We start from the raw sequence: 13,229 nt of genomic DNA, 5'->3' as shown, positions 1-13,229 counted from the left end.
CTATTGCACATCAGGGTGATGTTGCCGATGCAGGCAAAAGGTGTTTGGGGGTGCGTGATAGGAAGCGCTAGCCAGACATGTTCTCCTTTGTTTTGGTCATGGTGATGCAACCATGGTCAAAACCATCATAGTGATTGCTATCCAGGGCGTGGAACTGTTCAGTTTACGTTTATCTTCTATGCAATCACAGTTCTATTTAGCAATTATCTCTGTGTGCCTACACATTACTACATGGGCTCATGTTAATAAATACTTTTCTGTTCGACATTTAGGTGTCTTTTCTCATTATTACCTACCTCAAAAATAATGTTGTGTGATGTCTGCACGTCTCCTTTGCCCTTCTGCTGAGTTTGCCCCATGCGCTTGATGGAGTTGTGCGGGTGGTTGGTTGTCCCCCTCAGACTCACTGTCAGACACATCGATGTGTATACCTCTCCTGGTGGCAATGTTGTGCAACATGGTACATGCAGCCACGATCCGGCAGCAGGTCTCTGGACGGTACTGTAACGCACCGCCAGTTTTGTGTAGAATGCGAAAGCGGCTTTTCAGCAGTCCAAACATGCGTTCAATCACATTCCGTGTGCTGATGTGCGCTGCATTGTACCTCTGCTCATGTAGTGTGGCTGGGTTGAGGTATAGCGTCAGTATGTAGTTACGCACAGCGTATGCGCTGTCACCTACAGGGCGGAAAGCAAAGGGTTAGCCACAGTTATGCATTGACATTCTTTAGATTTATGTAGGAAATAAGTATATATGTGTACCAAGTAGATGTCCTTTGCCAAATTCACCCCTGAGCAGACGCCTGTGGATGCCACTGTGATGGAATATATAGGAGTCGTGGGTGCTTCCTGGAAAGTGTGCCACGATGTCCGTTATGATATGCTTTGCATTGCACACGACCTGCACATTGATTGAGTGATAGGATTTCCTGTTCCTGATGATTTATTCGTTCACTGCTGGGGGACAAATAGGGACATGCGTGCAGTCTATGCATCCGATCACATGAGGGAATTGTGCTACCTGGTAGAAGTCCAGTTTTGTCTTATTCAAATCCTGTGGGGTTGTGGGGAAGGTGATGTGGGTGTGGATCCTTGTCATCATGGCATCCAGGAAGTTTTTGAAGAAGCGTGAAAGTGAGCTTTGTGATACACCTCCAGCTACAGCTACTACCCCCTGGAAACTGCCTGAGGCACGTAGGTGCAGGCATCATAGGACCTGTACATGTGCGGAGATAGCATGGGTCCTACGGGTCTGGCGCTGCATTAGGGGTTCCAATTCTGCTATGAGGTGCATGATCATTGCACGGTTAAGCCTGTACCTTATCGTAGATTTCATCTTCTGTTTGTCCCAGCAATGTGATGCGCACTCTGAAAATCTGCTCCTGTATTCTCCTTCTGCGCTGCGCTGTTGCATGAATCCTCATCCTCCTCGCCATCACGTAGAGCGCTGCCATTGTGAACGGCTTCAGGGGCATTCTGAGTCAGTTTAAATAGGTTTCAGAGTGGTTGCAACTGTGTGATAATTTTTTTTTCACTTTACCACCTGATTGTGATTCCCCTTATTCTGCACTTGCAAAATAGCGATTTTCATGAGAATCGTTAATTGCGAGTTTACATGCATTGAATTGCGATTCTTTATTAGCTAATCACTAGTTGCGTTCGCTGTTGAGGTACTCGCTAATAGGGATTCGCATTATTGCTACTCGCAAAATTTGCGATTCCTTATTTTTGCGAAAGAGGTTGTTTTTCGCAGAATGGGTTCCTGCATTGGAAAGGGTTGGATTGCGTCTGCAAATGGCCTTTTCTTGCGATTCACAAATTTTGCGAGGCTTTTTTTGGTTGATGTATGTGCCTGTTTGTACACAAACTGTACTGTCCTTGATGGCCTGAGGATATCAGCGGACAAAGCAAACACAAGGAGATGATGGACGGAGCACTGAAACTTTTCAGACACTCCCCCCCAGTCACAGATCTGGGTTAAATCCATAATCGTTCTTTAGCCCACTCTGCCACCCCAGTTCAGACATAGCTATATGCAAATCAGTCTTGACCCTGTGTCTCATGGGAACAGTCCAGCCCGAACTGCCAAGCCATGTCTTCCCTGAACCGCAAACAAGCATCCTAGGACCGATTTCAGGCTAACAGCTCTCATTAGCCAGGCTAGCTTGAATCCAGTGGCAAAGTGAGCAAGGGACCCACGTCTGGGCATACCCTGCCAACTTAGGGCAAACATAGCAAACACAAGGAGATGATAGACGGAGCACTGAAACTTTTCAGACACTCCCCCCCCACAGTCACAGATCTGGGTTGAGTCCATAATCGTTCTTTAGCTCACTTTGCCACCCCAGTTCAGACACAGCTATATGCAAATCAGTCTTGACCCTGTGCCTCATGGGAACAGTCCAGCCCGAACTGCCAAGTCATGTCTTCCCTGGACCGGAAACAAGCATCCTGGGACTGGTTTCGGGCTAACAGCCCTCATTAGTCAGGCTAACTTGAATCCAGTGGCAAAGTGAGCAAGTGACCCACGTCTGGGTATACCCTGCCAACCTAGGGCAAATTAAGCAAACACATGGAGATGATGAACGGAGCGCTGAAACTTTTCAGATACTCCCCCCCAGTCACAGATCTGGGTTGAATCCATCATTGTTTTTTAGCTCACTTTGCCACCCCAGTTCAGACACAGCTATATGCAAATCAGTCTTTACCCTGTGCCTCATGAGAACAGTCCACCCCTAACTGCCAAGCCATGTCTTCCCCGGACTGGAAACAAGCATCCTGCAACCGGTTTCGGACTAACAGCCCTCATCAGCAGGGCTAGCTTGTATCCAGTGGCAAAGTGAGCAAAGTGAGCAAGGAACCCACGTCTGGCCATACCCTGCCAACTTACGGCAAACAAAGCAAACACAATGAGATGATGGACGGAGCGCTGAAACTTTTCAGACACTTCCGACCAGTCACAGATCTGGGTGGAATCCATCATCGTTCTTTAGCTCACTTTGCCACCTCAGTTCAGACACAGCTATATGCAAATCAATCAATCAATCAGAACATTTGTAAAGTGCACTACTCACCCGTGAGGGGCTCAAGGCGCTGGGGGCGGGTTGATGCTACTGCTCGAATAGCCAGGTCTTGTGTAGCCTCCTGAAGGTTAGTAGGTCCTGGGTCTGCTATAGGGGGATGGGGAGGGTGTTCCAGGTCTTGGCGGCGAGGTGGGAGAACGATCTGCCGCCGGTGGTTGCTCTTCAGATGCGGGGGACGGTGGCAAGGGCGAGGACGGCGGAGCGGAGCTGGCGGTTTGGGGTGTGGAAGGTGAGTCGTCTGTTGAGGTATGCTGGTCCGGTGTTGTGGAGTGCCTTGTGTGTGAGAAGTTTGAAGGTGATCCTCTTGTTGATGGGAAGCCAGTGCAGGTCTCTCAGGTGGGGTGTGATGTGGCTGTGGCGAGGGATGTCAAGGATCAGGCGTGCAGAGGCGTTCTGTATGCGTTGTAGTCATTTCAGGAGTTTGGCTGAGGCTCCTACGTAGAGGGCGTTTCCGTAGTCCAGCCTGCTTCTGACGAGGGCCTCGGTGACCGTTCTTCTTGTTTCAGTGGAGATCCACCTGTAGATATTGTGAAGCATGCAGAGGGTGTTGAAGCAGGAGGATGAGACGGTGTTGACTTGCTTGGCCATGGAGAGTGTTGAGTCGAGGATAAACCACAGGTTGTGTGCGTGGTCGGTGGGTGTCGGTGCTGCTCCCAGTGCGGTCGGCCACCAGGATTCGTCCCAGGCTGAGGGGGTGGAGCCGAGGATGAGGACCTCCATCTTGTCCGAGTTCAGCTTAAGACGGCTGTTCTTCATCCACTCGGCGATGGCTCTCATTCCTTCGTGGAGGTTGGTTTTGGTGGTGAGCGGGTCCTTGGTGAGGGAGAGGATCAGCTGGGTGTCGTCAGCGTAAGAGATGATGTTGAGGTCGTGCAGTCGGGCGACTTGGTGAGCGGTGCCATGTAGACGTTGAACAATGTCGGGCTGAGGGATGATCCTTGGGGTACGCCGCAGATGATCTCGGAGCCTTCGGTACGGAAAGGGGGGAGGCGGACGCTCTGGGTTCTGCTGGAGAGGAAGGAGGTGGTCCACTCCAGAGCCTTGACTCGGATCCCTGCGTTGTGGAGGCGTGTGTTTAGGGTGCGGTGGCAGACGGTGTCGAAGGCGGTTGATAGGTCCAGGAGGATGAGGGTCGTGGTTTCGCCGTTGTCCAGCAGGGTCCTGATGTCATCGGTGGCGGCAATGAGAGCAGTTTTGGTACTGTGGTTGCTGCGGAACTCAGACTGGGACGGGTCCAGGATGTTGTTCTCCTCGAGGTAGCGGGTCAGTTGTTTGTTGACGGTCTTCTCGATGACCTTCGCCGGGAACGGGAGCAGGGAGATGGACCGGATGTTCTTGAGGTCACTCGGATCAGTCTTGACCCAGTGCCTGATGGGAACAGTCCAGCCCAAACTGAAAAGCCATGTCTTCCCTGGACCGGAAACTTACAGACATTTTACACACGAATAGCCGACTGTCTTCAGTGAGCATTGAATCCTGTCTTTTCCCCAACTGTTTGCTTTGCAAGTGAGACCCGTCGTTTGGTGCACAAACTGTTTGCAAGAAACTCTACTTGAAGTTCCCTTGGAACTGCCACCAATGGAGTTGATCAATGTGAAACAACTTCTACGACCACTCTAGATGCACCAAGCCTATTGTTGAGCACTGCAACTAGTAATTGTGAAATATGCACAATATAACGCGCAATCTGATCTCCCAACATCCAAACTAACAAGAACGCGAATGCCCGAACCACCGCACAGGAGCTAACGTGCAAGAAATGTCATCCTCCCTAGACTCTCTGGACCCACAGGATCTGTTCCTGTGCGTGCACCCATCTCCTTCATCAACTGTTGCCAAATCGAAGGCAACACAACAAACATACCTATGTGTTCCAAGCGCCTCATCCTCTGGGGCAAAGTCCCCTGGATATAATGGAGATGACATGACGTCATCACAGACTTGACAGTAATTAACTGAATTCAAATTATTTCTCCAGTATACAAGGGAAAAAGACACTCCTACCATTTTGAAATGAAATAACAAAATGTGTGCCAAAAACACAATTTGCACCCATTTTAGTCTTCTATTTTTATTTTAACTTTTTGCACCCAGCCACATTAGATATAAATACTAAGGGTGGGCGTAGTTCGCGAAGTAGCACTTCGCGAAGCTACGCAAAGTGAAGTTCGCACTACGCGAGCTACGCGTAGCACTACGCGAACTGCGTAGTAACATGTTCGCACTGTGCAAGATGTTGTTTTCAATGATTGCACAGTGCGGACAAGCAACCGGCACTGTGCAATCATTGAAAATGGCACCTTGCACAGTGCGAGCTGTAGTTTTCTGCTGCTCGAGTAGATTTTTACTCGAGCGGCAGCTTTCTCAACGCGAACTGGTAGTTTCTCATCGCGAGCGGTCGCGAGCATACGCGACCCCTCGCAATGAGAAACCTGACCTCCTCGCGTTGGGAATCTCGCCGGGAGGTTTATTTTCCATGCTCGCGATCGCGAACAAGGAAAAAGTCTCGCCAGGATGTCATTTTGCTTGCTCGCGGTCGCCAACTTGACGTTGAGGAACGCGAGCAAGCAAAAAATGACCGCAGCACTACGCAACACTACGCTACGCGTGTTCGCACTGTGCTACGTGCAGTTCGCGTAGTGCGAAGTAGCGCGAACTTCGCAAACTACGCGAGCGTAGCGTAGTGCTTCGCCCAGGCCTAATAAATACGATGCTTTGCATGTTTGCTTTTTGGTTTATCAACATGGACATGATAAGATGCAATAATATATGTAAGATTGTATGCAATATTTTAAGCATTGTTTTATTAGTTCATATGTAAATGCTGCCAATTTAATATGTGCTCTTGAGGTCACAAATGTTGTTCTCGGGACCTTGTGGACACTGTGAAAAGGCCTGTTTGTACCGCTTCTTTTTTTAGCATGTGCTTGTTTGCAGATTCTTTATCCCTCCTAGTAGAAAGTGTGAAGTTTTGACACGTGCTTAAGTGTTAGCATCAAGTCTGCCTTTTATCGAGGGTGACATATTTTCATTGTCTTTGTTATAGACAAAATCATGACACAATGGACGCTTACAGTGGAAGCTGACGAGTTTTTATTATTCTAGGAGTATATTATTTATATGTAAATCGAGATGATGCATTTATCACCATATTTGTGTAATCTTGTCGATGCTTCTCTTGTCTGCAAGTAATGCTTTATTGTATGAACATGTGTAAACCCAGGTATTGCACCATTATTTGGAGGGACTTCACACTACAACTACTGAGCCAGAGGGTATGTTGGCTGGGAGTGACAACAAGCCGTAGTCAGGAGTGACAACCAGCCGGAGTCAGGAGTGACAACCAGCCGGAGTCGGGAGTGACAACCAGCCATAGTTGGGAGTGACAGCCAGCCGTAGTCGGGAGTGACAACCAGCCGTAGTCGGGAGTGACAACCAGCCGGAGTCGGGAGTGAAAACAGCCATAATCAGGAGTGACAACCAGCCATAGTCGGGAGTGACAACCAGCTGTAGTTGGGAGTGACAACCAGCCGTAGTCGGGAGTGACAACCAGCCATAGTCGAGAGTGACAACCAGCCGTAGTCGGGAATGACAACCAGCCGTAGTCGGGAGTGACAACCAGCCGTAGTCGGGAATGACAACCAGCCATAGTCATTGTCGTTGGCGCAGCGGGCGCGTCACAGGCGCGCCGAAGGCGCACCTAAGGCAAGCCCATCTGCGCCCATCCGCGCTCGGGTTGCACACAGCGCCCAAACCCTTGGATCACTGATATCAGGTGAGATTTTAAAATATTCCTACTCTAAAGAGGCATTACTGGAATTGAAAGGGTCATTTAAGAATTCTGATTGCGTCTCCTTGGCCATGGACTCAGGGTATGTCGATTGGGTCCTGCTCAAATTGCAATATGGCGCTTCCCAACATTCTTTACCAGCAGGTTAAGACTAAGAAGGCCCACAATACACGGGCCGGCTCTATGGGTAAAACTATTAGTTGTATTTTGATTAATGCGAGGTCTTTAGTAAAACATAGCATAGAGTGCACTAATCTGATGGAGGATAATGGTATAAAATTAGCACTCATTACGGAAACGTGGACGGACGAGGCGTCCGGACCGGACCTGGTGAAAGCCACTCCACCTGGCTTCCAGTGCGAGGTCCTTAACAGGCCAAATAGGAAAGGAGGCGGGCTGGCAATCATTCACCATAACTCTATTCATGGAACTTTTAAACCTGTAATTTTGCCTACTTGCGAAGCCCTTTCTTTTAACCTTAGTTTAACACATCATCATTCCCTCAAGGGCACTTTACTATATAGGCCACCAGGAGCTAGACATTCGTTCTTCCCTTCCCTGGGGAATTTACTGCAAGAAGCTCTTCTGTGCGACTCATATACCATCCTGGGAGATTTTAATTTCTATCTGGAACTCCCTAATGACCCGGAGACAGCTAGGCTATTGGAATTGATGGACTCCGCGGAGCTCACACAGGATGTTAGAGGACCCTCTCACCTGGCTGGTCACACTTTGGATGGTGTTTTTTCTAATTACCCAGGGTTGTCTTTTGTGGGTCTATTGCCCTTGGTCTGATCACGCTGCTGCTCTGTTTGATCTCAATTTGGAGAGTCAAAAGATTAAGGGCAGAGATTCTAGAGATCAGATTGAAATCAGAGCCTGGAACAGGGTGGACGCGGGGACTTTGCATGAAGTCCTGACCTCTTCAGCTGGCCATGTAACGCTGGGAACTGAAGAAGCGGTAGCCTCATACACTAGATGGCTCTCATGCATGCGAAGAATTAGCCCCTCGTAAATTTATCATTCCGAAAAGAGCTCTTCCCTCGGCCCCATGGTACACAGAGGAGATAAAAATGCAAAAGTGTACTTGCAAACGGCTGGAGCGTAATTGGAGGAAAGGGTAGCTCGATACTGAGAAGGTATTATATAAATCCAGCCTGCAAATCTATAAGCAAGCGGTTCGGTTGGCCAAACAGAAATATTACTCATCCCAAATAGAAACGGCCAAGAACTCCTCCAGAGAGCTTTTTCATACGGTCTCCAAGTTGACCATTTTGAGGCCATCCACTATCCAGTCTAGCCCTGATCTTTGCGAAGAGATTTCCATGTTCTTTCGAACAAAGGTTACAAATATATTTTCAGTCCTCTGTGACCTAAATAAGGATGCCTCGAATGAAGTTATTGAGCTGGAACACTCAAATTTTCCATCGGGGACCATGGAGGATTTTAACCCACTGACGGTGCAGGACACGCTGGATCTGTTAACAGGTGCTAAATCTGGTTCACCTTTGGATCCATGCCCACTGAAAATTATCAAAGTGGCTCCTGTCCCTATTGCACTGTGTCTTACTTCCATTTTTAATGGTATGTACGAAGGTGGACAGTTTCCTAAACAATGGAAGATGGCTTCCATACTACTTCTTTTAAAAAAGCCCAGCCTTAACCCTCATGATCCCAATAACTTTCGGCCAATCTCCCGCCTTCCTCTTCACGCGAAGATGGTAGAAAAGGCGATGAATAGACAACTCAGTGCCTTCCTGAAGAAAGCCCAAGTGTTGGACTCTTCCCAACACGGTTTCAGAGAAGGACATAGCACTGAGTCTGCCCTGATTAATGCCACAGAGGAGATTAGAACAGCAGTGGACCAGGGAGGCAGCGCAGCCCTGATCTTGCTAGATCTTTCAGCCGCATTTGACACGGTCCATCATGGGATTTTGATGGACCGTCTTAGAGAATGAGGTGTAGAGGGCAAACCTTGGGAGTTGCTTAATTCATATCTTTCCGACAGAAGCCAGATAGTAGCATTGGGGAAATTTCAATTAAAAACCTTTTTTATTACCATGCGGTGTCCCGCAGGGGTCGTCCCTGAGCCCGACTCTCTTCAATGTATATGTTTCAACCTTGGTACCAGTTATTAGTGCTTTCGGGTTTGGGATCACCTCGTACGCAGACGATACGCAAATTGTGGTATCGCTACTACCAGGCAAAGAAACCGGATTAGATAGGCGCTTCCAGTCCTGTATGGAAGAAGTCGGATGATGGATGGCAGGTAACTGCCTGAGGTTGAACTCGGATAAAACTGAGCTGATGTTGTTTGGAAACAACCCCAACTTTTGGACCCCCTCATGGTGGCCGACTTCACTGGGGTCACTCCCCATCCCAGCTAACAAGGTCAAAAATTTGGGGATCCTGCTAGATGAGAAACTTTCCATGCGAGCCCAGGTCAATGCGGTAGTTTCCAAAACAGGGTAAGTTTTAAGAACAGTGAAAAAGGTCTTGAATCTTCTGCCGCTAGACTGTCGTAAAACCGTGGTAACGGTCCTGGTTTTATCAAGGCTGGACTTTTGCAACAGTTTATATTTAAACATACAACAAAAACTGTTGCACAAGCTTCAGATGCTCCAAAATGCCGCTGCCAGACTCCTTGCGGGTACCCCCAAATTTGCCCCGATCTCCAATGTGATAAAAAAACTGCCCTGGCTCCCGATTAGGAACCGGGTACAGTTTAAATCACTATGCATGGTGTTCAAAGCACTGCATGGAGAGGGACCTGACCACCACGAAAAGGCAATTTCAATGGTATAAACCAATGCGAACGCTTCGATCGTCAGAAGTGAAATTGACCGCCGTCCCGTCAACAAAAAAAGCCCTTTGGGGCGGCCGAAGCTTCACCTTCTGTGCCGTGAAGGCCTGGAATGAGCTCCGATTTCATTTGAGAAATGCCAATAACATAAAAAGCTTTAGAAAGGACATGAAGACCTGGCTTTTTGATAAATAATCCTGCCTGCCCTGGCCTTGCCTAAAGAGAAGTAACTAGCGCCAGGACACCTTCGGGTAATCGTGCGCTTTAGAAATCGCCTTAACATAACATAACATAACATAACAGTCGAGAGTGACAACCAGCCATAGTCGAGAGTGACAACCAGCCGTAGTTGGGAGTGACAACCAGCCGTAGTCGGGAGTGACAACCAGCCGGAGTCTGGAGTGACAACCAGCCATAGTCGGGAGTGACAACCAGCCGGAGTCGGGAGTGACAACCAGCCATAGTCGAGAGTGACAACCAGCCGGAGTCAGGAGTGACAACCAGCCATAGTCGGGAGTGACAACCAGCCAGAGTCGGGAGTGACAACCAGCCATAGTCGAGAGTGACAACCAGCCGTAGTTGGGAGTTACAACCAGACGTAGTCGGGAGTGACAACCAGCCGGAGTCGGGAGTGACAACCAGCCGTAGTCGAGAGTGACAACCAGCCATAGTCGGGAGTGACAACCAGCCGGAGTCGGGAGTGACAACCAGCCAAAGTTGGGAGTGACAACCAGCGAAAGTCGGGAGTGACAACCAGCCAAAGTCGGGAGTGACAACCAGCCAAAGTCGGGAGTGACAACCAGCCGTAGTCGGGGCTGCTCCCGGAGCGGCACAGAGGAGGGGCCGTCAGCCTCGAACGTCTTATCGTTCCCGGGCAAGAGGTGTGATGGTAAGTCTGGTAATAAATACTGAATCTGGAAATTAATAAATACAGAGTCTGGTAATAAATATTGAGTCAGATAATTAATAAATGCTGAATATAGTAATAAATACAGTCTGGTATTACATACTGTGTCTGGAAAGAAACACTGGGCTGCTAAAAAAATCTGTCTGAGTCTGGTAACAAATATCGAGTCTGGTGATTAACAAATATAGAATCTATCAATAAATACAGAGTCCAGTATTACATACCAAATCTGGTTACAATACAGAGTCAAGTAATAAATACAGAGACTGGTAGTAAATGCAGAGTCTGGTAGTAAATACTGAGTCTTGTAATTAATAAATACTGTGTCTACTATTAAATACAGTGTCCCTTCCTGCACAAAAACAATCATTTTAAAAATGATGAGTTGCAAGTTCTATATGTGCTGCATTAAGCAGCACACATAAAAGTTACAAAACTCCATTTAAAGATTGTTTACGTGCAGGAAGGGAGACTTCCTGCACATAAACAATCTTCCCCTGTAAAGCAGACACCCTTGTACTATGGTGGAAGGGCGCCTGCATTGGCGCTAGGCAGCTACATTTAGCGCCAGCGCATGGGGAAACGCAGGGCTGCCCTGTATTGTTGTAGCTATGGTGCAGCCCGGCGTTTCTGAAGTGACGGAGTGCCACGTTACACCAAGAAGGCTAACGCCGCGCTCTGTCACTTCTACTGTAAATATGCCCCACATTGTCTGGTAAGAAATACTGTGTCTGGTAATTAATAAATACTGATTGTAAAATAAAATAAGTAAGTAAAGTTTATGTATAGTTAATGAAAATCATTACGCAAAAGCATCAAAAGTGCTGATAAATCATCTAGTATAATTTACAAACATTCTAATAGCGATCATTTAAAAACATAATTACTACATTTAGACAAATAAAATGAACCAGTTGTCTGTGCAACCTCTAATATTTATTTTTTAGTCCTCACGTAGTAGACCTAAGGGGGACAAAGTGCTTAAAGCTTAAAACATCCGATTTTGCTTAAAGGGCCTTGTCAATCACTCCCTGATGTAATGATCTTTTTATACTATGTATTCTCCACCCCGTGTATAAGTGCCTGCGCATGGTGCGGATAAACGTCATCATTTCACTTTAAAGTGTGTTTTGATCTCCTTCTCCCCATTATACTCGGCCTGTGCTTAATATTTCTGGGTGGCCAACTTGGTTTCTGTGACTCGCAGAGCACTGCTTTGCTTCCCGCGCCCCCCCCGTGACCCTCGACATTGCCATCACCGACTATGGATTGATTAGGCCGTTCTCACTCATCAGTGCTTAATTTGTAAATAAAGAAGTGCCAGGGCTCTCATCAGGAGGCCGCTGCAGCTTGCTCCACGCATTGCCCCTACCATGCTACCAGTGATAGCAACAACACACCACTAACCATCACACACCTACAAATGTGACAATACAGACTATTCCAGGCCCCCAAAGCTATAAGAATGGATTAGGCAGCAGGCAATAGTCATTTTTAATGTATCTTGAATTATTAATTGACTGTTGTGGTCATCAGCAGTGGTGGCTGGTGACATTTGAAAGTGGTGAGGGGTAAAAGTTTGGGATGGGTGACATGTGGCGAGCGAGCGTAGCGAGCAAACCCAACTGCTAAAGGGAGGGTTTGGGGGGTTCTCGCACCGAGAAAATTTTGAAAAAAGAGTGGGCAAATGGTGCATTATCAAGCAAATCTACTCACTTATGTACTCAGTGAGATATGCTGACTCTGATATTCAAACTCTATCATTTTGTCTAATATCTTGTCATTTGCGCTTTTGCGGTAGCCTCTTGTTAAACACTCACTCGCTGTTTACCCTAGTTATTGGTGCCCTCACCTGGGGGCATATCAACAAGGGCTTTTTCTCTGCCTTTTTGGCTTTAAAAGCCAAAAAAGCAGAGATAAAACTAGCACCCTATCAACAACAGGGTGCTAACATGCAAATTCGCATGTTAGCACCCTTTTACTCTACGCTTCCCCTTGCATCTCTAATGAGATGCAAAGGGGGCGTTCCAGAGTAAAATAATAGGAGAAATGTCGCTAAGCGACATTTCTCCTATTATCAAGAATATCGCTAACCCTGTTAGAGACAAAAAAAGCAGCGCTAACCGCGGTTAACGCTGCTTTTTTACATCTGGTATTTTTCTGACTTAGCCATGATATCCTATGGAAGGAGGATATCATGGCTAAGTTTGCCTGTCCCTATCGACAAGCTAACGTGAGATTATCGCTGGGTTTCCAGCGATAATCTCATGTTAGCCTGTTAGCGTGAGGATTTTTATCGCTAATGAGATAAGCGTTGCTAATAGCACGCTATCTCAGCGATAAAAATTCACGCTAGCCGGCGATAATTATCCTAGCGCTAAGTGCGCTTAGAGATAATTATCGCCGGTTGTTGTTGATATGCCCCCTGGTTTCTTGAAACCCTCTTATTGGATTTGGCAGTTACTTCATTTTTGCATCGCTAATGATTGACCTGATGGACTCAATGAAGCCCCAAGTCGCTCACTCCCTCGCTTGGTCACTCAGTCCCTCTCACACACTCTCCAATTCATTCACTCACTTGCCTATTAACTTGTTATCAGTCCTCCTGTTAATTAATCAGTAGTAATTCATTCAAAGCAAGTTTGTG

The sequence above is a fragment of the Triturus cristatus genome, chromosome 9 (assembly GCF_964204655.1).
Source record: "Triturus cristatus chromosome 9, aTriCri1.1, whole genome shotgun sequence".
Lineage (NCBI taxonomy): Eukaryota > Metazoa > Chordata > Amphibia > Caudata > Salamandridae > Triturus > Triturus cristatus.
The sequence above is the reverse complement of the archived record's forward strand: the minus strand, read 5'-3'. Positions refer to the sequence as shown.